Here is a 23,819-nt window from a genome sequence, read left to right as displayed (position 1 = left end):
ACGTTTCTAACTACTTAGGCTGTTACCATATAACTGATAAAGATCAACTTGCATGTCCTAACACTGCAGTTCTGTCTACTGAACTATAAGGAACAAGATTCTCATCACTATCCCATAATAACTGTTCAGCCCACTTTTTCCCTTTAACTATGTAGATCAGTTGTCTGCAAGTGAAAACAGGGCTTGGTGCTAAATTTTATTCTAAATTGGACTTGTGCCATTTTGTATGGTTTTGTAGCATTCATATTCCTTAGCTATGACTTCTGGAAGTACTGAACCATTTTTTCACTATTGGTACTTATGTAAGATTTACTGTGATGTACGTTTTTTTTTCCTTCAGTTGAGGTGCATAAATGAGGCACTTCACTCACTAAGGAAATCTCTTTATAATTACAGGGATCATATAAAAATCCCCTTATCCACCATGGAAATCTGGTAGCTATTTCAATGTAACAGAAATACTTAACTATTCAAAAATAGATGAAGGGACTACTGTCTTTTAAATGAAGTAAAAATCTCAAGGCATATTTTCTGCCTGAAAAAACAATAAACAATACCTTTGAGAAAAATATTTAAAGAAACTAAATGCCTATGTATGGCTCGTATGTTAAACTAAATTCATCTCAATTACAAATAATCAAGTTTTTTATGTCAGGCTTTGATTTTTGGCTATGCCTGAATGAACTACTCAGCAGGTATAGAAGAAGTAAAAGGGATGGAAAGGAAAATAACACCACATTAACATTTTTTATTTTTAAAATATTCATTTTAATCATCTTTGTGATTGCATTATATAGTTATTAAAAATCCCCACCTAGTTGTATGAATCCTGCGTTTTATGCAATAAACACATGAATTAACATAGGTCTAAAATAAAAAACTCGTAGGTCTTTGTTCTTGTGTTGGAAGTAGATGAATACTGGCATCAAATGATCGATTTTAAATCAAGATTCAAAGTAATAAAGGATTATGAAAACAAACTGATTTAGAAATAGAAATGACATACCAGTTGGGGGCCCAGCATGATTAAACATGGAACATGTGCAACAGAACACAATAAAACACTGAAGTGATCAGAACTGTATACAAAAGGTATAGTTGTAACATTTTTGTCCAAAGATTTTACATGTTTTATGATACTATCAGGGTCACATTATTACTTCCCAGGGCCCTAACTTTACATTTACAAATCCCTTCTTCCATTACAAGAAAAAGAAAAAGGATAAACCAATCAATAAGTAAAGTACGTTGCAGAATTCTTGTGAAGACAGCTGTCTTAGTTGCTTTCTCATCACTGAGGCAAAGTACGCATCACCCACACCTCTAAGCAGGAAAGGTTTATGTTGGCTCACAGTTTGTGGAGGTTTCAGTCCATAGTTGACTGGCTCCAAGGCAGAGCAGCATAGCAGAGAAGCATGGTGGAGAAGAAACAGCTCATGGGAAAAGCAAGAGCAATCAAGGAGGAGGGAGGGAGATAAATCCTTCCAGGCCACTCCCTCAGTGATCCAACTCCTCTGACTAAGCTTTACCTCACAACATCATATTTAGCTATAAGCTCATCAGTGGACTAATCCACCAATGAGTATCATACCCCTATGATCCAATCAACTCCCAAAAGCCCACCTATGAGAGCATGAGACTTTGGGAGACACAGAAATATAAACCATAAACAGCCCTTTGCACGACTGAGTAAAGTGAAGGTATATAACTCATTTATGATAGAACTACCCAGTTGCATAGCAAACTAGTTACCAAATTGTCTGAGAAAGTAGTAATATGACCATTTAAGTATATATTGCCTATCTGTAATGTTGCAATCCAAAAAAAATCATTTTATGACTCAGGTGGTATAAAACAAATATATTTGTGTTGTGTATTAAAACATTTTCCTTAACCCAAACATTCATCTTTTTTTGAATTTTAAAATAAATAAAAGGGCCGGGGATTTAGCTCAGTGGTTTTGCCGCCTGCTGTGCAAGCGCAAGGACCCGAGTTCGATCCCCGGTACCAAAAAAATAAATAAATAAAATAAAATAAATAAAAAACATTGTAATGGGGTCCTGAATATATTGTGAGCTACAGGCAATATGCCTACAGTGTTTAATGGACAAGTTGGCCCAGCCTAGAAAATAGAGTTCCTCTCCAATATCTTTTCTTTCTTGTGCTTATTATCAAGCATCTGGCAGTCTAATATCTTTACAAAGCTTGATTGAACAAAGCATTACATTAGTTATTCGCACTGAATCCTTTGTACAAGTTACATTTATCTCTACTTCTATACCGTCATATTTCTGACTGATGATTTTATGACCTTTTACCATCAAAACTCAAAAATACAAGCAGAAACACATGTATAGACAACATGCTCCTTAACTTACAGAAGTTATTTTGGCATTAAAAAGACTAGAAAATGGTCTGCCTTAGGTATCTTATGAGACAAAGCATTAAAAAAGTAAAAACTCTGTATGGGTTCAGACTGGCAGAATTATATTTCAAATTGGCTAATCAAGTTACATTTAAAGAAGAAGTTTCCATTTAAATACACTCTCTCCAGGTTTTTCCTGGACTATAACATCACAGATTTGTAATATGTACTTAAATGAGCACATTATTGCTTGATTCAACTATTTGTTAACTACTTTGCTATATACAACTTGGTAGTTCTGTCTTAAAATGAGTTATCTATCTTTACTTTTAGGCAGTAGGGAAGAGGGCTGTTCTCACAAGAATTCTGCAGCATATGAAAGAATCCACAAAAAGAAAGTACCAACCTTGGAATGTTAGTCAGACACACCCCGGAAATCAGAGGGGTGATAAACATCCCAGGTAGAGCTTCATATTCAGTGACTAATCTAGACCATTGGAAAAATGTTTTTTAACAATTGCATAAATAGTCAAAACCTTTTTTCGCAGACTGTTTAAATCTATAAAATATTGCAATTAAATTTAATATCTCATTTTCCTCATATGAGAAACAGAAAAGGTATCATTCTTAAAAGTTTCATTATTCTTTGCTACTAAGCAAAAATTTTTTCCACTATAACTCCAGTTTCATATTTGAGTTCATTAAATCAAAATCTCTGAGCATTCCAGATTCCAGGTCCACGGGCCAGGGATTTAGCTCAGTGGTTTTGCTGCCTGCTGTGCAAGCACAAGGACCAGAGTTCAATCCCTGGTACCAAAAAAAAAAAGATTCCAGGTCCAAAATAGAATTATATTATCATTGCTTATGCCAAAAATAAGCCACTTGCTTATATGTTTATGAACCTTTATTATACAATGCCAGTTTGTATGGCTGCAGTCAAGGAAATCATTGTCACCAACACCTCAATTACAATTTTTTTGTATATATCCTAACTTAAATACTATAGTCTTCCTTATTCAAACAGTTGCTATAATTTCTGCTTTATAATATGGCATTTTGTTTGCCACAGAGGATGTATATGAACCTAGTGGTAAAGAACTGTTACCAGTGTGGAAAGAGCACTGTAAAAGAGAGTTGAGTTGGGCTGGGGATTTTGCTCAGTGGTTTTGCCGCCTGCCTTGCAAGCACAAGGTCCCAAGTTCAATCCCCGGTACCAAAAAAACCCCCCAAAAACAAAAAAACAAAGAAAAACATAAAAGAATTGAGTGAATTTTATTTCAGCGATTAATTAAAGAGGTTCAAAAAGCCAGATGCAGTTAACTGTCCATTATGTAATCAATATTTTACTTATTAAAGAACATTCCAGTTATTTGTTCTAGCATAATATTATCAGATATACTTTAACACTGACCTACAGGCTTTTTGGTAAAGGTATGGTTAATTGTAAGACTTTTCTCAGTGAATTCCTAAATTTAAGAAAAAATGTCAAATGTACTTGGAAGATGGTAATTCACAAAACTACATTCTTTTAAGAAACTTACCAAGGAATGAAAAAAAATGCACAAAACTAAGTCATGTTAGAAGAATAGGGAAAGAGAATATTAAGCTTTCTTGGACTTAGAAACTTGAAGACAATTCATTCTAGCAAGATGTAAAGTGGTATTTCTTCAATCTTAGGTGAACAATGTCATGGATGCAAGAATTTTAGTATTCATTTATGCTTAATAAAGTGATACTATACCAAAGCAAAGAGGAAATCAATCTCGGCTCCACACATTGTTCTCAGTGACTGCTGCTGCTTATGGACTTGAGGCAATCAAGTTCAGTGAAGCACTATATATAGACCAATTAACCATTCATTTTTGAAAATTTTGCTAAAATGAAAGGAATGAAAAAAGGAAATTTATCAAAGACACAATAAGTTTCACCACAGTAATATATGTGCACCCATGTTTATAGCAGCACAGTTTGTAATAGCTAAAGCTTGGAAACATCTCAATTGCCCATCAAGTGGAGACTGGATAAAGAAGATGTGGTTTTTTTAATAAAATGGAGTACTACTCAGCCATAAAGAAGGAGAAACTAGAGACATTTATAGCTAATTGGATGAACATTGAGGCCATATTCTTAAGTGAAATAAATAGGACACACATGTGTAAATATGGAATAGTTTCTCTGGTGTGAGAAAGTAAAAGTGTAAATAAGGATCAAAATGTATGATTGATAATGTGAAACAGGAAGAAAAGGTCTAAAGGGGTAGGGGATGTGGGAGGAGTAGGGAAAAGGAAAGAAGGGAAAGGAAAAATATGACAAAAGGAAAAAATTGAAACAAAGTCTTTGTAAATAGGGAAGGGTGGAGGGGTTGAAGGGAAGGCAGGGGAATGGAGAAAAAATAAGAACCAAGATACATCATGTAAAGGTACAAGTTCCCAATGATGAATATAACTATATAGTATACCTAAAATGTACCAATAAACTTGATTAAAAAAAAAGATGATCTCGAAATAAGATGAATAAGGTCCTACGGTGAATTTAAAGAGATACAGGGTGAGTCCAGAATCTGCTGAGTGCAAACGTACTCTCAAGGAAGAATAGTTAAATCTGAACCAAGACTGGGGACTTTCCGAAGAAAAGAATTAGTTCAGGAAATGATGAGAATATACACAGGCTAAAATATCAAATCAAAGTAGTAACACTGAGCAAATCTGACTTATTTCTGCCTTTAAAGCTAATAAGGAATTCTACCAGTAAGGTGGAAACAACTTTTAGCCAGAGATTATAATAACTTCACTACAGTAGCTATTAACAAAGAGTATATTAAGGAATGGATGTTAAATTTTATCAAATGCCTTTCTAAGTATTTTTCATATGAGATTTCCTCTTGAGCCAGTGAGGATACAGACCAGGGTTCACAATGTTCCTTCAATAAATCCATATAGTAAATAACTTTGGCTTTATGGACTATGGAGCCTTTGTTACAGCTACTGTAGCACAAAAGCAGCCATAGGCACTATACACTTGAATGGGCCCAGCTCTTTTCAATAAAACTTTATTTACAAACACAGACACTAGGGGCCAAATTTAGCTGGCTCAGCTGCCAATAGTAATTTGCTGGCCTATATATTAAACTATGTTAATATATATATTTTTTTAATCAAACACTCCTTGTATTCATCAAATTAACCATTTCTGGCATGGGCTACTAAAAGCCTAGTAAAAGACATTAATAACTTTTTCTAATTTTATATAGGACTTTTGCGTCTGTACTCAAAGTGTGATGGGAGTTTCTTTCCTGGTTTTGGAGGGACAGATATGGGGTTAGAGTTATGTTCATTGTGAAAAAGTTTAAATTTATTTTTTTCTCTAGAAGAAGTTTTACATAGCATGAGAATTCTCTCTCCTATAAAAGTTGGAAATATTTGGCTAGGTATAGCAGCCATTTTTGGAGATAATTCTTTGACATAATAAAAAAGTCTTTCATGAATAGAGACCATTTAGGTTTCTGATTTTCTTTGTAACCCTATGAAATCATACATTCTTAAATTTATTAAATAACTTTATATAGAAACATTTACAAATGTGCATTCAATGTAATAGTACTGTCATTGATATATTTAATGTAAGTTATATTAAGTTATATGATTATGAGAAACATCATATAAGAAAAAATTAATGAGTTTTTGAAACAACAGAATTGACTTCTCAAAATCTTTAATATTTCATATAGAATGTGAATATCCAAAAGTGGAATTATTATAAAATGCTTTCTGAAATGATTTGGTAATATTACCTCTATTTTGAACACTGGAACATGAGTTCTTTAGCATGCAATTTTAAAGAGGCAAGAACGTATTATACAATCTCTGTAACTGCAATGATATTACTCTTTATCATTTCTTTTTTTTATCTTTTTTGGTTTTTTGAGACAAGGTCTCACTATGTAATTCAGACTGGCTTTGAACTCACTATGTACCTGAGGCTGGCCTCTAACTCAGGGATCCTCCTTCCTCAGCCTCCCGAGTGCTGGAATTACAGGCATGCACCACCATGCTCAGCTACTCTTTATCATTTCTAATTTTATACATTTGTGTTTGATTTTTCATTTATTAATCTAGGAGAATGTTCGCCTAATTTTGTCTTTATTTTCTTATATTCTTCTGATTTTATGCCTAAGTTAGAGTTACTTGATTATAATTTTTCTGCTTCTAAAGAATTAGCTACTTTACCCCTCTTTATTCTTTTCAATAAAGAGGCCATTTAAAGTTATAAATTTCCACTAACATTAAGACTTTGATCATTTAATACAAATTTTGTTAGATAATATTCATGCTGTTATATATTAAACAGCTTGTAACTAGTTTTGATTCTTATTTTAATGTAAGAATTATTCAATGGTGTAGGTCCATAACAAGTTTTCAACCTCTATATAGGTTAGTCAACCTTGTTAACTGTATTTATCAAATCTCATGCTTTTATTTGTGTTCTAGTTCATCTCTCAAAAGGCAAAAGAAGCCAGGCGTGATGGTACATGCCTGTAATCCAAGCACTCTGGGAGGTCAAGGCAGGAAGACCCCAAGTTTCAGACTAGCATGGGCAGTTTAACAACATAGGTAGATTCTGCCTCAAAATAAAATAAAATAAGAATAAGAATAAAGAATAAGGATGTAGCTCAGTGCTCCTTGGGCTCAGTAAAAGAGACACATGTATGCCCACATACATACGCGCACACTCGTGCAAAGAAGAAAAAGATGCTTCAAAATATTTCAGTATAATTTTGTTTCTGTCAGCATCTCATATTTTTTTCCTTTCCACAGTTCATTTAACCTATAAACAGTCATGATACTTTCATGTCTATATTAACAATATAACAGAATGCTCTCTCAGGAATTTCATTCAGTTTGGTCTGGTAACAATAATGCTATCACTGATTTCTATCTATGGGTGGCTACTCTATTTTTACCCTGGCTCTACTTTTTTGACATCTCAGGTCATTTTATCTGTCTTTTTAAAAGGAATATAAAACTGGAATACAGAAAATATCAATCCTTTTAAAGAAAGTTTATACTTACTGTGAAAACTAGCAACTGCTTTTACTTCTTGTATAGATTTTCTGTATTTCTATCTTTTCTTCTTTTCCTCAGCTTTTCTATGTTTTTGTGAAAAATATTTTACACTGACTTTCTGAATATTAAAAAACTCCTCTAAAAGATTCCCTAATATTCAAATACTCTACTTATTGCAGGTATACAGCTCCTAGGGCTCTCATTCTGCCTTTCCCATAGATGCCTGCCATTGAGGCTGCTTCTCCGGCCTCTGCCTTGGGAATCGATAGTAAGTGTTCCAGAGTCTTCACCCATTACTTCCTGATGGGATGTTTCATAAGATATAAAACTGTCTGTTTTCCATGGCTTCCTATATCCAATTCAATTTAGGTAAAATAAATCCTTCAACATTTAAATGTATGAGGGGTGCGCAGTGCTTACTATTTTTATTTTTATTTTTATTTTTTGGCACCAAGGATAGAACTCAGAACCTTGCACTTGTGAGGCGGGGTGGCACCACTGAGCTAAATCCCCAGCCCATTACTATGTTTATTAAAAAAAAGGAATTGGAAGTGAAAATAAAGAAAAGCTTAAAATTCTCACAACACTATATCATCTTACCTTAAGTCCTAAACTTAATCAAAGCAATTACTTATCAATGTTAGAAGTTGATAAATATAGGAGAAAGTAGCTACTTAGCGACTATCCAGTTTAATGAAAAGTGGCTACTGCATGTAATCTTATGGATGAAAACAAAGATGAAATTATGGGGGTGAAGAAGGAAAAGACTTGACTTCAATAGTCACTCTTTAATATTAGCTCCTAAATAATGGTGACATACAAAGCAAACTTGGGAATTTTGATCAGTTTTTCTTTTCTTTGAAAACACAAATGTTCACGATACTGGAGATAAGCAAACTGCCTTGACATGAAAAATCTTGCATTAGTCAAATAGTACAGCACCAGGGTGTCTTAGGGTGGATTTAATCAGGTAAGTCACTCCTAAATTAATGTGTCTTCTCTTTTTTACAGTTCTGGCAACATGCTAAGCTAGGGAAAAGGCAGAGAGGGATGGTAGGAAAGATGAATCAACTTAAGATACAAAAAAAATGTATTGTCCTTATTCCACACTCCTCACAAGCTACCAGGTCTTTTTGTGTTTCTAGGGTCTGGATCCTGAATCTAGGACATCTGGAGAGCTGAACTTCATCCTTATTCTAGAATTACAGGGAGTCTATGACTCAAAACATAGAGAATGCTAGATGAACTGTTTTAGTGGTCAAAAGCAATAGGTAGACTATAGAAGAAATTCCACCATGTGGAAGGTCTTTAAGGAAGCTAGGTGAATATACTTCTTATTACAAAGCAAGCAGGCTCACGGCTGTGTCTATAAGTCAGTATCTCACTTGCTAGATATATAGCCCCAGTGTGAGGATGTACCCCAGTAATACCCTAAGGCAGAATTAAGCTCTAGAGCAGTAGTAATCTATTTTGGTTGCTCAGGCCCCTTAGGAAATATAATGAAAGTTGCGGACACTGTTTCTAAAAAAACTTGTGAGCATATATATCACTCAGTTCTAGGAGGTCCACGAATTCCACAAAGCTCATCTTACACCCTGAAAGCGATTTAGTACTTAGGTTAAAGAATGAATGCTCTCAGGGGGTAGTGAAGAAGTGGTTCACAGAGCTATGTTTAAGGGATGCAGAGTCTGAGATGGGGAGGTAAGGAATGGACACCCACTTCATGGTATTGTGCATTCCAGCTTGGCCTCTTCTTTGACTCAAATTCTAGTAACACTTACTGACCACAAAATTACACATTTGATTTTGGTTATTTATCAACATATCAACATTTTAAGAAAGGTGTAAAAAAGTGTCAACATATTTCCTATATGTAAATTTCAAAAAGCACATAAAAGGAACAGCTGAAGGTTTGCAGAGCGGCGCAACACATTCTTTTCTTTATTGGGGCAAATTATTGACACAGAACGATGAGATTCATTTTCCCATAGTGGTATACGCATTTAACACACTTTGGTTATTTTCATCCCCATTATTTCTCTTTCCCTTGTATCCTCTCCTGCAGATCCCCTTCTCCATCTCTAAAAGTCTACCTTCTAGTTTCTTGTCACCTCTCCTTTATTTAGACAAATTAATCTTAGGACCTCATCTTCTTCTTTGTGTCTGTCTCTCTCCTAATAAAAATATAAAAGAATCAGAGGACTGAAACAGTATGTGGTAAGTTCTGGGAAGCTAGGGTAACATGGTTATCCTGCTGTTTCTCTTGGGCACACTCTCTCTCTCTTCCTGACCAATCATACCAAAGCAAGTGTCTGAGCCTTACTTTCCCTTGCCTCTATCTCTTCACCACCAGTCAAACCTCATGGAGGGTACAGCAGGGTACTCTTGCAAAAATTAATGAGGTATTTGTAGAATGATAATAGCAGATTAAAATAAATAACAGCAGGGGTATTCTTAAATTCTAATATATAAAGGTGATCTATTATTTTTAGGCTATAGAGTAAATAAAAAAATTTTATTCTACCCAAAGCAGCCATGTATCTCTTGTTACCTTAACATAAAAATATTTTCTATAATAATTTTAAAACAGCCACATTTTAACCCTAGGGGAGGAGAGAGGGAACAAGGAAGGAAGGGAGGGGAGGAGGAGGGAGGGAAAAGGAGAGGAGGGAAAAAGGGAGAGGGAGGTGGAGAGAGAGATATACAATAACAGAGAAGCAGATACAGAAGCAGAAGCAGAGACAAAAACAAAGAAAGTAAACCTTAAATACAGTCTCTCTTCTAGGCAGCAATTTCCCCAGATGAAGAGGTCACCACTGTTTAACAGTGTGCTGCCATGTTAATTTAGTATGACAAGATAAAGCAGTAATCCCAGCTCCTGGAGGCTGTAGACCGCCTGCTACCCAGGGACATGCTCAAGTCGATTTGCACTGTATATCACTTTATACAATTGGCATGACAAAGCCCCCTGAGTTCTCACATGTAAATCTCTCTAGCCTTCTCTTCCTTTAGCCCCGCTTTTCTCTTTCATTCCCTTGCAGTTTCTTTCTCTTTGCCTTGTGTCCAGGTAGAACATATCCACTCAGCACTAATCTCTGAAAACTTAATACTCTGCACATGACAAGGGACACACAATACACATTCCTCTCACAACCACTCTGCCAAGTCCCCCAATTTAAGAGAAGATGTTCGGGGACTTAGATAATCCATTGATCCCACTTGCATCGGCTTTTATATTTCAATCTGTCGTGTTAAGTTGTCAAGAGCAGCGATTAAACTGATGTTTCACGATTCGAGATTTACTTTCCTAGGAATGATAGTTTTCAAAGCTCATCTTAGGAAGTTCTGCTTAAAGATTATCCCTACAAAAGCTGATGTATCTTTGCTAGTATAAGTCTAGTAATAAAACAATAAAGTGTTTTAGGTAAGGATATTTTAGATAGATTCAGGGTTATAAACATAAGAATGTAAAACTGAGTAAAATTTGGATTTTAAAGGAATGTCATCTGTGTAGTTCTTTCTGCATGAAGCAAAAACACCATATGTAAAAAAGGGGGAAGAACATGTTTCTATCTGTGTAAAACAAAAATAATTATAGAGTCACTCAAGAGGACATAAGAGAGCAGTAAAGAGTGTATATGACAGTAAATAAAAAGGTCACATGAAGCACAGTAGACAAATGACAAGTCAGTTTTATTCAATAAAACAAAGGCACAAATATATGTTTAATCATCAAGAATTAGCAGTTGGAGATATAGATATTTTGGTTGGGTATGTCAGTTTTAGATGCAATATGTCAGATTTCTGACAGGCGAGCTGTTATAGTATAAAAATCCACTTGTATTATGCCTTTTCCTCATATCATATCCTTTTTACATCATCTCAAGCTGTTCTTGTGGGTAAATTAGAGAAGAGAGTTCAAAGGACTCTAAAGCAATAAACACAATACCAATAAACGAAGGCCTGAACCCCATAGGGAACCTCTAAAATTCCTAAGAGAATAGGAATTTTAAAATGGAATGAAAGAGAAAAACAAAAACAAAAACACAAAAAGGGGTCATGCTAAAAGTACTAACACGGTCCACTAGAATCATCCTAAAAGGAGTATGAAGGAGTGTGTAAGTATTCGAAAGTTCATTCAGGAAATCTAACTTGTTTCTGCTGCTGTGGTGATATTGTTATTTTCCCCTGGTAAACTGTTACACCTGCACTACAAGACGCTACAAAAGAATGCTGTGCTCTTCTGTCAGTGAGGTGGAAGGGGACTGGGCTGTGAGGCTTAGCGCGGTGGCGACTGAATGAGAGTTCCCACTGCCAATATACTCACCAGCGGGCAAGCACTGCACAAGGTCATTGTCCCATTTAACAGTTCTATCAACTACTTAGGAATTAAGTATCATTCCTTCAAGATTTAGATAAAATTATACTCAAGAGTGTCTTTGTGAACATAGTCATATATTCAATACACTGAAACATTCATATACTCAATGATAGTCATGTGTTACTACTTAAGGATGGTGATACACTCTGAGAAACCTAAACAAGAGAGTATAATCTACTACACACTAGGCCACATGATAGTCTTATGGGACCACTGTCATGTATGCAGCCTATCGTTGACTGAAATGTTACGGGGTCATGACTGTATTTTGAAATACTTGCTGTGTGTCAGCCACTGTACCAGCCTCTAGGGAAACAGTAACGAATAAGACAGACACATTACCCCAAAGAGACCACAGAATTTTCTCCTTCAAGTGAATTTGTATCCCATGTTCAATGTGAATAACATAAGAAGATACTGACAGAACTTAATGTGGGAGGTAAATGTGAGTGATGTACTTCTGGGTTACTAAAAGCAAAATATGACTATTGGGAGCCTGAATGAAAAGTTTTTTGTTCTGGTAAACAACAGCAATTAGTCAACACAGTAAAAACTAGAACTATGGCATCTATTTACTGCTGGCTAGATAATAAGCTCAAAGCCATGTATATGAATTCTATTATTTAATCCTTACAACAATTCTTACATGGAGAAGTTTACTTAGCATCTCCATTCTAATGGAAGAAAACAAGGCACAGTGAAATCAAAGAACTCAGTCAAGATCAAGAACCTTTAATTATATGGAATTATGATGGGAACTGAAAGCAATATAAGGGAGAGCTTAGACTTTTTACCTTGACAGTATACATCTCCTAAGCTTATCAAACTTCCATTTGAATTGGCTTCAGATGAGTTTTGCTGTTATGGTGGTAGAAGTAGAGGTGGGAGTGGTTGCTGACAGCCCTCAAAACACTAAGTAAAAATTCAGCTGCTAATGAAAAAATTTCTGATAAACGAATCTGTCATAAACATCTGATAGTACATCAGACTGCATAAATGGCTTCCCTTTTCAAGAGTTAAAAGTACAAAAAACCCAACCTTTTTAATGTGTAGTGTTTGAGATTTCTATTTAATTTCTCATTTCAAAGTATTTTTCCTTGGCTTAAGGATTTCTTATAGGATGCTTAAATGTAAAAGAAATAAATGCATCTGAAGTTTAATACAATGTATTGTTTTTCTCTTAGATGACAGAACTTAAACATTTTTAAGCATGTGTTGAACTAACAACTAACATTTACTGAGTAACTCCCTGTATGACAAACATCAGAGTGTTTTATGTACACTGGCTTCTTTAAACATTATAAGCATACTCCAACTTAGATGCTACTGTTATTGTCCCCATTTCTGTGATAGCAAAAGTAAGATCAACAAATTTTCCATAACTTGCTCAATGCCATACAGATATCAAACAGGAGAATTTGGAATTTACCCAGTAATTTTGTCACTAGGTTCCATGTGCTTAGCCATTATGCTATGCCAACTGTCATAAAGACCAAACAAAATTTAATGAAATGTTACATGTAAACTGTTACATAAAAGGTTTAGCGAGTATCTTTGGAATCACATGTATTGTCCAAAAGCAGTGTGGAACTTACACATATTCTGAAATAGTCAACTCTTGGCCCATTTAAAACCAGCTAAAACCAGCTAAAAAGACAAAAATCAGATAATCTCAGAGTTAGGATAAAGTTTTACTTGCCTACTCCAAAAGTATTCTGAAGGGATTTTAAACTGCTGATGCTGTTCAAAAGGATTTTAGCATGTATATGTGTAGAGAGGCAATGAGCACAGTTATTAAGTACTTGGGCTCTGAGGTCATGAACCTAAATTCTATCACTTACTTATCAGGCAGGTTACTTTAACCAAATTGTTTTCCATCTGTAAACTGAGGATAATCACAGTTGCTGAACTCAATGAGTTGATGGAAGAATGGCTGAGATAATAAATGTGGGTGGCTAATACACAGAAAACACTGCAATATTCCTGTTTTGATCATTATTCATTATTATATACCTCATTATAAAGAACACTGGCTCTTTGAAATCTCCCATATTTGAGTTTCACCTATCAGACTAAAGATAGGTTATAAGATATATTCACATAAGGCTTTCATAGTTGCTTCTTATTTCTACTGATGACCCTGGGGAAATTGGAATCTCTGATACACAATAAAGCATGTTCTCTGGCTCCTATGTCCCTAGTGATACAAAGTATGCCAGCCACTGCCACAAAGCCTGGATGTGGATTCTGGTAAGAGCCAGAAATTCCCCTTCCTCCAGGATGTATGTTTACACAGTTGGAAGGGTCCTGAAGTGGATGTAGAGGTGGTTACTAAGCCTAGAACATTTTAAAGTGTAATACTACAAATTATTATAACTTATTTTTCTGTTACTCATTAATAACAGGTCTTCAATTTTAAGGGGGAACATACTTTATATCTGTATATAAACATAATGCTACTAAATGGTATCTTTGGACTTATTTATACCCCTGCCTTTTTACATCTTACCTCCAGTTTAAATTTCTCATTAACCCTTAGAATATTATTTTCTAGGTTAGTGATATCGAAAAATAGATTAACTGTTTTATCTTGAGACAGGCTGGATTTTAAGAGCTAAGAAGAGACACAGAAGTAAATACTGCTTCTCTATATAATGATAACACTGTTTGCCTTGCTGCCACAGAAGCAGCCTTGACTAAATGAGACGCAAAATCCAGTCACTTGTGTTCATTTACTTTATCGTGTGATGTCAGTGTCACAAAGTTGGCCAAGACTGCTCTCCTTATATTCACACCTCATCTGCTCACATGGGTCATTCCTAAATATGGTCAATGGAAGCAATTTTAAAGCATTTTGCCTTTGTATGAAGGAGATATGTAACCAAATGGACGAATTATAATTGTCAGCTTAAGTTAGGCTTATATTTGTTTCTTATTTTACCAAAGAATTTTCCTCTGCCCTAAAAAAAATAGAATTTACTTTCTAAAGCAAAAACAAAGGGAGAGTAGCTTAATATGATCAAAACTGGAAGCATGTTGAAATCTTATCAGGAATTCAGTTTAAATGCTTGCTTTGTGCCAGTTCAAATCATGAGCATCTCAGATCTTTGAAGAAGTACTGAAATAATGATTTCAAACTCACATAATGATTAAACTTAATGATTTTAAGCTCACATAATGTGGCCACCAATGTTGTTTATTCTAAAGTTTCTGACTTCAGGTTGTCACTGCTTAAAAATTCACTTTTCTTGAAAGTCACTCTCATCTTCCTATTAGATTTTTCTATCCTACAGAAACCTTTCTTATTTTTTTAACTTACCACCTCAAAATCCATTTATTTTTCTCTGTTTATACTTTTAAAAGAGAAAGTTATGTATGTTTAACTGACAAAAGATGTGGAAAAAGAAACTATACTGAAAATCATACCATATTATGATTCACTTTCTTGACATCTAAATGAAGTGTTAATCATTGTGCTTTTCAAAAATACTGCTTTACAAAGATCATTTTTCTCCTTTTTAGGTGCAAAAGACCACTGTTTCTAACTGATATGGCAAATAGGAGATAAAGTATAAGTATTATTTGAAATATTTTGTGAGCCCATGGACAACTCTGAATCTTAAACATTTGATTCCAATTCCCAAAAAGCAGACATAAACACTACAATAGTTCTATTTCTTTTGGACTTTTAGGTAAGTCTCCTTTGCAAATGGAAAAAAAGAAATATTAACAAATACATGCTTTTTATTACCAATACTAATACAGTAACACAACATCAAAGAGACTTTGCTACATAATCTCCTTTCTTATTTCTTATACTTTGCCTAACTTTTTTACGTTTACCTATCTCTAAAAAATCTCAAATTTAAGAAAGAAAATTGAAAATTACAAAATAATTGAGGTAATCGGGATGTGAATGAAAATAGTGATAAAATGCTATGGATATAAAATGGAAGTTAGTAATAGCCACAGGAAGAATATAGATATAGTTCCTAGACATTTAGATCCACTAGGTACAATTTCAAAAAGTACTGTAGAATACAGTATAGCATTCTGAGTCTTATTTTGCCAAGAAGAATATTAAAAATAAATTACTTTTTATTATCAATAATGGACCATGAAAGATAAAGTAATACAATTTCAGAATAAATTAAAGAAATGCACTAATAGTTTTGTGAAGAACTCACTACTCTGTCCCTATTTTCCAAAAATCAGTGAAAAGTTTACCATAAAACCAATGGATCTTTATTAATCATATGCAGTCAGACAAATCTATGTTGACCCAAGGAAAGTTTGGCAAACCCCCAAGACCCAATATATGTAAAGAGGAAGGAAGTATATATCTGAGGACAATGGTGCTGATTATCTAACCCCATCTCCCTTCCTGAAAATGGCACTATTGAGATCCACAAGATGATCCATTAAGAATGCTTTCTGATAAGAAGCAAAATGAAAGAGAAAGAAAGAAGAGAAGCAAGAGGGAAGAACTGAAAACAAAACATTTAAGATACACGAATAAAGTCTTCTTATAAACAGATATTTCATGATTATTGACTTCCAAATGTAAATGATCTTTCTGTTCTGTGAATTAAAAAATGAGATATACAGATGACCATCTATCTACTTCATAAAGTCAGGAACAGCATTACTGTCAGTTTCCAGTATTGCTTTATAGTGTCTTTGCTATCTCCAGTATCCCAGCCAGATATTTCATCATTCTTTCCACTGCATTTAAGGTGGTCACCCAGATAAAGATAAAAGAAAGGAACCATTTAGAACTTTAGTAGCTACTGGAGTTGTTTTTATTTCTATTAATGTGAGTTATGTGTATTTACTAAATTCTCTACATTTTATGTTAAAGCTTTACAGTACAGTTTTTGTTTGATATTTCTTAACTTGCTCTGCTCTTTCTGAGTTACTTTTACTGCAAAAAATACTTAAGGAAAATGCAAAACCATATTTCAGTATAAAGACCTTGTGTTAATGATACTTGACCCAATGTGTATATAACATTTTAAATATCTAGGTACCTAGCATTTAGTTTCTGCTGGAAACATTTCAAATTAACATACTTTTGATCTGCACAAGAGATACCTTTCAACGGAGAATCTCATGTATCAGGGTTATAACATTTTATATTACAGTGATGTTTTTGTGTTTATTTTCTATAATATACAAAGAGCTACATGAGGAAAGATGCTAGTATTTGTTCCTTTTTTGCTGATAGTCAACATATATATATATATTTGAGTTGCATCTTTCTGCAACACTTATTAAATAAAAGACACTAAATTCCATTAGAACAAATCTTTTAGAGCAAATATATACATTATTGAAACATTAGCACACTTGAGTCTAAGACAGGATCACCAGGAGCCAGAGGCCAGCCTGGGCTACATAGTGAGTTCAAAACCAGCGAGACCTTGTCTGAAAAAAAAAATTCTTCTTATTCCTCTGTAACTGCCTGACACTGGATGGGAAAGCTAAGAGAAGGTCCTTATTAGGTGTTCTGAACAATCTCACAACTCCATGTAGCACTTTATTCATGTGAGCATATACTCAGTGATTGCTCAAGTCCTGGTTAACTTTATACTCAACAGTAGTATTTCAAACACTTTGGACATCCTGTTAGCAAAGATTTTCTGGACTTAACATCAGACACCCTCTCCTACCACTGAGCTGAATGGAACAATATGGCAATAGGACAACATGATCTATTGCAAAACCTATACAATGGTTTTGACAGACTCCTACTGATGCTGTTTCACAAGTACCTATTCCCGCTAGCCCTGGGGGTAATTTCACAAAACAATGTGAGTATAAAGATAGAACTACTTACATTTAAATGCAAGCTTGGGGTTATATCTAGATAAACAGCTTCATGTGGTATTCTGTGACAACATGTACAGAATAATGTTTGTAACAATGTAATTTCATTGTATGATAAACATCAATTTACCATAAAAAAACAAATATAGACTTGTCACCATTTTCACCTTGTTTCAATTGAATTGGCCTTGTTCAGATAAGCAAGCCGATCTCTCACAGAAACTAGAGTATATAGATAAACTGTGTGAAATTGGGTATGTGTGTATAGAATTATCCTGCCTACTATCATAATTTTATACTGCCACCCTGCACATATGGCTTCCAAGCTTACTTTATCTGAATTTCTCTGAATCTATTCTCCATGCTATTAAACTGAGCACATTCCACATCGTTCAAAAGTAATTACACTTTTGTCTAGAGTGTAGGAGACGGCTCTCCCTAAACAATGCAATTCTCATTATTAGAACTGGCACAATAACGACACTGGCTTAACATCGGTATGCATTATAGCATCACAATAACATATGCTAAGTTTGATATACAAAGGTAACCAGAAATTGAAAAGCATATAAAATAGCACCATATAAAAATAGCAATCTTTACCATACCATAATTAAGGTCCTATTCTGAGACTTATTTTTAATTCACACATGCAGTTTCTCTTTTCCTCCTTAAATTTTCTGAATAATATTTCATATATATCACTATCCTAGATAAACACCCAAAACTAACTGACTTAGGTTGTAAACATAATTTATATAACAAGTATCTCAAGACACAAGTATAATACAGCAATTAAAATATATTGTATAAATAAAGAATCCTGGGAGCTGACAGTGAGCCTAAGCAAGAAAAAGCATCCTCTTGTCATGTCCATTGAAGGATTTTTTCAATGCTTAAGATTGGACTGCACTCATTGGAACCTTGGTATAATGTTATACTGAGAGGTCTCCACTGTATGTCTAAACTTTAGAAAAGGTTAATTTAAAAACAAATCTTTTTCTTCTTTTGATGGACTTAAGAGAGAAAGTAACTCACATTGGAATATGCTTTATAATACCTCGGGTTCCTACAATATTTAAACATGTTAACGTTAGCATGCATGCATCATATTATTAAACTAAGACAATGTACATCCAGAGTTTTTAAAAATTCCAGGAAAATGTCATCAACATAAATAATTAATGATATAACATCAAACTTTCAAATCCAAAGGATTTTTAAATATGAAAAAATAAATGCACAGCTGGGCATGGGTCTGGACTGGAAGATTATTTGAGCCCCGAGAGTTTGAGATCAGCCTGGGTAACACAGAGAGACTTCACATAAAATGGGTGGGGGGATCTGGGGATGGAGGGGTAGCTCACTAGTACAGCTCTTGCCTAGCATGCATAAGACCCTAGGTTAGATCCTAAGCACTGCAAAATATATAAATATGTACATGTATATATTTTATAATAAAATGCAGCTATTTCTTGAGCAAGCTACTTCAAAGATTTAATGAAAATATTATGTTGTTTACTCAATACAACAGTGGCTTAAGGAATCAGAAGAGTTTGGCTGGGATAGAATATGCTTTAAAAAATAGACAACTGATTATTCAGTAACCACAGGTGGTCAAGACTTTCATTTCACATCACATTTGACACTGGAACAACAATCTAACCATCAGAAGTAGCATGCAACCAGACAGAAAATGAGCATCCAAACGGCCACCACAGAGCTCCCAAGCTGCTCTGGACAATGCTACCTCATTTCTCTTTTCACACCAGTTCCTTCTGGTGTTCATACTCCTATTAATTGACATGTGGACATATTCCGGATAGTTCCTTGCATTATCCAATAGATCCAACTGCATCAGAGCTATTATTAAAAATGAGTCACAAATGACGGTGATTCTTGCTTGTCTTTGAAGCTCTGTCTTAAACAACCATCTCAAAATCCACATTTTAAAAAAGAAAAACAAAAGGACGAGGGAAGATTTGACCATTAATAGGGATAAAGTTCAGTATGGCTTTTCCACTTATATCAGAATCAGACTTTCAAAATGCTTTTAATCTTTTGAAGATTATGTAGGAATCAAATTTTGCTATTATGAGAGCTTCACCGAAGGAACCAACAGAATTGGCGTTTTCCAAAGACTTACAATAATCTGTGCCTGAATGTCACGTGGATTAGACAACTAATAGTATTCCATGAACATAAATACGTAATGTGCTTGAGATAGCTCACCTGTAGCATACTCTGAACACCAAGTAAAACTTTCCAAATATAAGTGAACTTTGAGCACTGATGCTGGTTACAGCTGTTTGGGAGCTGCTGTTTGTTGGGCATTTAGTTTCTTTCTCCAAAATAAACACAATTTCAGCAAGGAGAAATTACACCCTTATCTGGCCAATTTCAAACCTTCTCACTTCCACATCCTGAATCTGAACAAGGTATCCCGATTCCTCAAAATTTCTATATGACCACAGTCATTAACTGTATGGAATTTTATCTCACAAAGTATTTTCCAACTTAAGTGTTCTACTGACAGCATCTCTTTATAACTTTAAACCAGCATTATAAGAATCACTCAATGGTTTTACTTCACAACTCAACTATTTGGGCAACACAAAGCACACACCTCCCCGAATCTTTCTTCTTCGTTTAAGAATGGAGTGTGACTGTCACACATAAATAGACAATGAAATATGTCTTTTTTTTCTCAAATTGAACTCTAATACAAAGACAATGAAACATTCTCTGTTTTCAAAGATATGAGTAGGAAAAAAGAGCATGTATTTCCTTACTGAAATAAAAGAACCTATTGTGAATAGGACAATGGTCTAGTATACAAAAAGAAAGAAAACTATTTATGTTGTACTATAAATATATTCAATAATTTTGATAAATGAGTAAAATATATCCTAATCAGTTTCACAGCAGAATACACTATGACTTTCTGCTGTCTGAATATACAGTAGTAGATTGTACCTTTTAGTTCTAAAATTTCTAGAAAATAAACATAGTGACCATGAGTTAGGATCTTTCACTATACCCAAAATATATCTGTTTATCCACCCATATCAACTCAGCCATAAATTAATTGTACATTACATGCTAGAACCCAGAAACGTACACATACACACATACACACACATACACACAAACTATGCCTTTGAAAAGAAATATAGTACATAGAAAGGCAGACATGTAAATGCGTAAGTTATAATGTAGACCATGAGAAGAGATATAAGAAAGTGTCATGGGTGGAAGAATAATGCCATAACCATTCTATCTTGAGAAAGCAGTGAAAGCACCTAAGAAGTAGCAATATTTGAATTTAGTCTTGTGGGGTAATCACAATTTACCAGAAGGGTAAAAGTTGAAGAGTTTCCGGGTAGGAAGAATAAACTCTGGCATTCACAGGGCATCTGTTAATGTTCATAAGCATGAATGAAAAGCCTGACATTACTGGAGCTTTGGGTCTATAGCAGGATTTGGAAAGAGAGAAAAACAAAGCCATAGAGTAACATTAATCTGCATAGAGATTTCGCTAAGGTAAGGAGTTTCAGATAAAACTATACAGGCAAAAAGCCACAGGGTTTCCAAGTGAGATAAACAATCCAAGTAGTTTCTTTCTTTTTCTTTTTGGTGGTACTGGGGATCGAACTCAGGACCTCAGGATCTTGCACTTGTGAAGCAGGCGCGGCGCCATTGAGCTAAATCCCCAGCCCTCCATGTCGTTTCTTAAGGAAACAAGTCTGGTGAAATTTGGAAGAAAGATTTGAAAGACACTGAAATTTTGAGGTCGCATAGACAATGCTTCCAACTGTTTACTTGAGAGATGAAAAGCAGATCAAATTGAGAAACATTTGAAGTAGAAATCAATTTAGAAGCCATTTAGACATATAATAATATATAGACATACAGTAAGAGAGAGTTTGTGTTGAAATAACTAAAACTAAAATGAATCATTTTTATAGAAACTACACTAACCTATATAATAGCAAATTTCAACCTCATTGGGTTACTGGTCTACTTGAGAATCCCTTGGAAACTCTAACAGTACTCAGATATGCACATATACACAGAATTCTCCATTTACTTTCAGGAGGTCCAGATTAAGAACTTCTGCTATATATGGATTTCCTCAAGGGGAGGGGTTGTGTTGTATTCAACATTAGTCACATAGTATCCAACAAAAGACTGGATACAAAGCAGGCAGTTCATGGGCTCTATTTAGTTACACTAAATTTAATCACTTCTCAGCCTTTTGGTTAAGATCAAGTGTAGTTACACTAAATTCTCCATTAAAATCTGAATGATTTCACTTACACGAACTGCCTGCATCACAGCACCCCCCCCCCATGGGTGTATAACAATACATTTTGCTCCCTCCGTCTTTGAGCATACCTAACATCACCTTCTCTTTTTGGTATTCTTCTAGCCATATTTGTTTGTGTTTAATCCAGCATATTTGTATTAAATGTATATAAGTGTTATCACAGGAAAACCAACCCAAGAATAATTCAACAGTGCACTCCCTGAGAGAAGGCAAAAGGCTCTGCAAGATTCAGTACCAAAGGAAGAACCTGGCTTCCTAAACTTTTGACTTGTGCACTACTCATTTTCTGCCTTTCATCTAGCCTCACCTTTCTGAAAGATGAAAAGCTATACCACTGTATAGAACTGGCATTCATTCAGCAGAGAGAAGAAGAAGGAGTTATGGATAGTAAGATTTCACTTGCCAAGTGACAGATCAGACTACAAAATATGTGTGTGGCCCTGTGAAGGTTCTGCAGTATGGAAGGGTTATAATCAACACCACAGCCAGGCAATCTGGGTAAACTACTTCACCCACTTATTATTAGCTGTGACCCGGGGCAAGTTATTTAGCTTTTCTGTGCCTCGGTTTCTTCATTATGTACAAAGGATTAATAATAATGCCTCACTGAATTATTGTGAAGATGAAGGGTTATTGTTTTAAGAAGTGCCTTACCACTTCTGTGCCATATGTGTTAGCTAAAAGTTCTTGGTGGAAGAGTCTTGGCACACAGCAAAATACTCAGAAAGCTTGACCCATAAGAATTAAAGTGGTGAATCTAACATGAAAGATCAAAGCATCATGTCTATCCACAGCTATTGGAATGAATGATTCTTATTGATTTAATTCTCTATGATTAATTCAATAACATGAACAGGTGGACATTTTCACCACTAAGTACATTTTTCATATATAATAGTTTCCTAGAAAAAAAGTTTTAACAGAATTAGTGCTATCTTTAAAAGTATGAGAATGTATAACAAATTAACAGCACCAGTATTGGTGAACTAGAAAAAATGAAGAGAGGTCACAACCACTGTGACTTCCATTCAAGCAGCCATGAGGAAGCAATGATGGTGGCATTGCTAGCAGTTAAGTACACGGCCTCTTCATGATGACTCTACATATTTAATTTGCTAAGAAGGACCCAAACGTCTTACTTGTGTTTGGGTGTGCTGTTAGGGTTCAGACAAAGATGCTGTGCTGCCTTCTCTCCTCTTGACCATGAAGCCCAAGATTCCTGATCTTCTATAGTGACCCAGACTCCGGGGTGGAGGGCAAAGGAATTACTTGGAACAACACATTGGAGAATAAGATGCAACACGGAATTACTAAACTATCAGAAGAACAGCATGTATGGGATTGAGTTAGAAATGTAAATTAGTCTTATTAGAAAACCATAGTCACTATGAAATACATTCCAAATATTGTAGGATTACTGAAATCCAATAGGAGGACAGCAAAAAATGGAAAAACACTGACTTATCATGGTGGAAATGGGGAAGTTATATTCTCTGCAACTCTATCTGGATACACTTTTTATTAGGAAGATTATGACATTCAGCTTTCATTCTAATTTTAGATGTGTTACTTTAACATTATTACTATATTTTACGGGTGTTTTCGGCTACAATTAAGTTGTAAGTGTCTCAAAAGCAGGATTCTTGATTCTTGAAAAACAGAAACAAACAAAATAGCATTTTTATACTCCCTATTGGAACCAATTTACTTTAAAGAATTCTAACATGCCGGGAGTGAATCTTGTGTATGGCTATTAAGTACATGATAATTATAAAGCAAGGGACTGAAGCCAAACTATTACAGGAGTACACTGGTGAGAAAAGTGAGTGTAGGCACAATAGACCATGAGAA

At 34.8% G+C, this 23,819-nt stretch overlaps 1 protein-coding gene and 1 long non-coding RNA gene across 47 annotated transcripts in view; both read right to left on the bottom strand.

The window, feature by feature from the left end:
- Window positions 1-23,819, bottom strand: part of Sox5 (SRY-box transcription factor 5) — a 973,116-nt gene that overhangs the window by 315,161 nt on the left and 634,136 nt on the right. The gene's annotated exons all lie outside the window — the stretch shown is intronic.
- LOC147827482 (uncharacterized) overlaps window positions 1-23,819 on the bottom strand; it is a 34,521-nt gene extending 10,702 nt beyond the window's left edge. Inside the window, exon 1 of the long non-coding RNA XR_015452164.1 lies at window positions 1-23,819. This exon is cut by the window's left edge and continues 6,909 nt beyond it. This is a non-coding gene — a long non-coding RNA (uncharacterized LOC147827482).

The sequence above is a fragment of the Heterocephalus glaber genome, unplaced genomic scaffold (assembly GCF_053883595.1).
Source record: "Heterocephalus glaber isolate CG9 unplaced genomic scaffold, H.glaber_assembly_v1.0 deba00001444, whole genome shotgun sequence".
NCBI lineage: Eukaryota > Metazoa > Chordata > Mammalia > Rodentia > Bathyergidae > Heterocephalus > Heterocephalus glaber.
This window is presented reverse-complemented; position numbering and strand designations above follow the sequence as displayed.